The 3,266-nt window shown below is 35.9% G+C and overlaps 1 pseudogene; it reads left to right on the top strand.

Moving 5' to 3' along the window:
- The first annotated feature begins 2,572 nt into the window (after positions 1 to 2,572).
- Positions 2,573 to 2,781, top strand: LOC145285254 (U2 spliceosomal RNA; annotated as a pseudogene).
- Positions 2,782 to 3,266: the final 485 nt, after the last annotated feature.

Genomic DNA, 3,266 nt, shown 5'->3' with positions numbered 1-3,266 from the left:
TAATGCCTTTCTTCATTATTGGCTTCCTAACTACCATAGAGAAAAGTTGCTAGAGATCACAGAGGTCATATGTTTTTTAATTTGACCCTAATGTAGACCTCTTAACATTGTTTTGAGTTCAAATCAAATTAAAATGTCTGACCCATATCAAAGTAACCTACATCTAAAATTTCAAGTGTTTAGACCCAAAACTGGCGGAGGAGTTTGGTAGAATCTGCAAAGGTCAACTCTTTCAACTCTGACCTTTTAGCAGACAAATGTTCGCCCAAAAACTGATTAAACCCGAAAAAGGTTGATATGGCGTAAAACTAAACAACCAAACAAAACAAAACCTGTTTAATAAATCTCTTGATCGAATAATTTATAATCTGGAAATTGTAACACACTTACGTATGTACGTTATATGTAGTACGATATTAATATATAGCTGGTTTGAGGGCTTTTTTAATGGCTTAACTTCTGTTTCATAAAATAACTTGATTCACATAGATGAATCATGCTTCGAACCGAAATGAACCGAAATGAATATAACATTTGGATTTTTGAGGTTGTGTCTGTTAGAGATTTGTGTTGGGTCGTCCTCCAATTTACAGACAATGTTTCCTACTGTCCTCAACTCGTACAGGATACTTTGGAAGGTTAGAATGACTTTGACAAATCTTATCAAAGTTGTTCTGCATTCAGATCCATCTGATTAATGCTCTTTCTTGCTTAAATTTATTATTTATTTATTACTAGCCGATGGTCCCGGCGTTGTTCGGGTGTTAGGAGGTGTGTGTTCAGCAAAGACAAAAAAGTGGTATTCAGCAGGCAGGCAGGCTCGAACCTGTACCACAAAGGAGGAAAAAAATATGGAAAAAACGTAATGTCTTTGCTGTTGCGTCCATCGCCAAACCGGAAGTGACGTAGCTTTAAATTAAGGCTCGCCACTCGAAAAGACGGAATGACTTTCGAAAATATCAACGAAAAACGCGACTCCCACCTGTAGAAAAGTGCCCATTGGAGGGTGAAGGAATTAATGTTTTTAGCTAATTTTTCGATATTTGTCGTCTGAAGGGTCAAACTTCAAAACGATTCCGATCTTGTGAAAATCCGTCGCCTCTGTCGAAATTTTTAGGCATACGTACATGCATGCATATATGCATGCATACACTTAAACACAGGTGAGATTTATATTATAGATTTAATCTTAGTTTTAAATTAAGATTAGGTTATGGATCAAAAATGAATATTCAGCCTCCCCCCCCAAAAAAAAAAAATTGAAATAAATTGATCTAATATTCACAATAAAAATACATTTAAATAAACATGTAAAGAAGTAGAAACTAATATTAATCATGTTTTTTTTTTTTTGTGACGTAACAGTATTTTTTATTATGTTATCAAATGTCAATAAAAGTGCTGATTGTACTTGGGTTTAGTTGGACTTATTTTTTATTCTGATGATAGATATGTTTAGGACATTTGTTTAATGTAACGTTACACACGTTTACACGCGGGACCCACACGTTGCAGACTCAGTCGCAAATGAGACAGAAGACAAGTAATAACAGAACTCAATCTTTCTTGCTTACGATAAATGTATTAAATGTGATTTCTTGATTTTAAAGTAAGATTAGGTTTTGGATCAAAAATGAATATTAAACAAAAGAAATTCTTGAAATAACTTGATCTAATATTCACAGTAAAAATATACTGTTCTCATCCCCCTGATTATTTGCCTGGATTAGATTCAAAGATTTTTCGAAGTTTGTTATGATTCTGGAAGTGGTTAATCTCGCTAAACTTTCTGTATTAAGTTTTCTATCTGCTTTATAATATGTGTTGCTTACGTTTGTGTTGCTTCCACCATTGTATGTTGGATATCCGTATATTGGGGACCACACATTGCAATTGCAAAGGAGACAGAAGACAAGTAATAACTAAAATTCATTTTTTCACGCAACTTTTTGTGACTTCTCATTATGACGTCTCTCGCATGATCGTTCTCTCTAACAGGCTCTCTCTTTCTCTTTCTCTCTTTCTTTCTCTCTCTCTCTCTCTCTCTCTCTCTCTCTCTCTCCTTTTTATGGTGTTTTTAGTCGCGTGCAAGCGACTCTATAAGTTGGTCCGTCGGTCGGTCTGTCCGTAGCACTTTTGTGTTTGGCCTTTTTGATTAAGATCAAAGGTCTGTTCTTAATAGATGCAGTTCTTGGCTTCTCAGCTTTTTAAGCTTTTTTGGCCTTTTGGACAAGATCAAAATGTAGTATCTGTTCCGGCAGATACTGCAAGAAAAGACCATATGTGAGGCAGCCTTGGTCAATGTAGGGGCAACCCTTCATACCAATTGTTGCTATTCAGCTCCCCTACTCTTCGGGGAGTTAGTCCCCATTTCCCCTTCACTCCTCACATTAAAAATCGGCCTTGTGCCTAATTTTCTCGGTGGGGGAGCAAATAAATACCAACCCTTCATACCAATTATCACTATCCAGCTCCCCTTCTCCCCGGGGAGTTGGTCCCCATTTCCCCTTCACTCCTCACATAAAAAATTGGCCTTATGCCTAATTTGCTCGATGGGGGAGCAAATAAATACAGCTTTTCTTGGCCTTTTGGCCAAGATCAAAGTGTAGTATCTGTTCTTACTACATGCTGTACTTATGTTTGTAACTTTGTTATATAAAGTGGGGGATCACTTTTCTGTATCAATTTATTGTAAAATGATCACCCACTTTACAACCAGTCAGTCTCAAAGCCATTCAAGTCATTCTCCAGATCATTCAAGTTGTTTTTGAAGGATTCCAGTTATTTTTTAAGCATTCACGTCATTCTTAAGTCATTAAATTCATCCTTAAGTTCATTAAAGTCATTCTAAGTCATTTACTTTTTATTTATTTAAGTCATTTCAGCCCATTTTTCGGTCATTTTAGTTTATCGTTAAGAATTTCATGTCAATCCTACATTCACGCATTCATTCATTACACGAGAGCATGCGACTAATGGCTATCGGCCTTGTTTCCTTACAGTGACGTCATTTCACATTTCTTATGCATTTGCATATGTACATCCACGCACTGCTACAGCAAGGCTGTGAGATAAAACCAAACGTATGTCCTAATGCTCTGTTGGTTATGATTTTTATGATGTATCTTAGCATATTTAATTGGCTTTCCATACGTTTACTCATATGAATTCTTTCCCGTCTTCATCAAATTGTAACTCCGTGATGCGTACATAGAATTTTCATATTACACCAATTTAGTAAAAAGTAAATTTATATGAATCTGCAT

This window comes from Euprymna scolopes, chromosome 9 (genome assembly GCF_053919585.1).
Source record: "Euprymna scolopes isolate OS-2025 chromosome 9, ASM5391958v1, whole genome shotgun sequence".
NCBI classification, from domain to species: domain Eukaryota; kingdom Metazoa; phylum Mollusca; class Cephalopoda; order Sepiida; family Sepiolidae; genus Euprymna; species Euprymna scolopes.
This window is presented reverse-complemented; position numbering and strand designations above follow the sequence as displayed.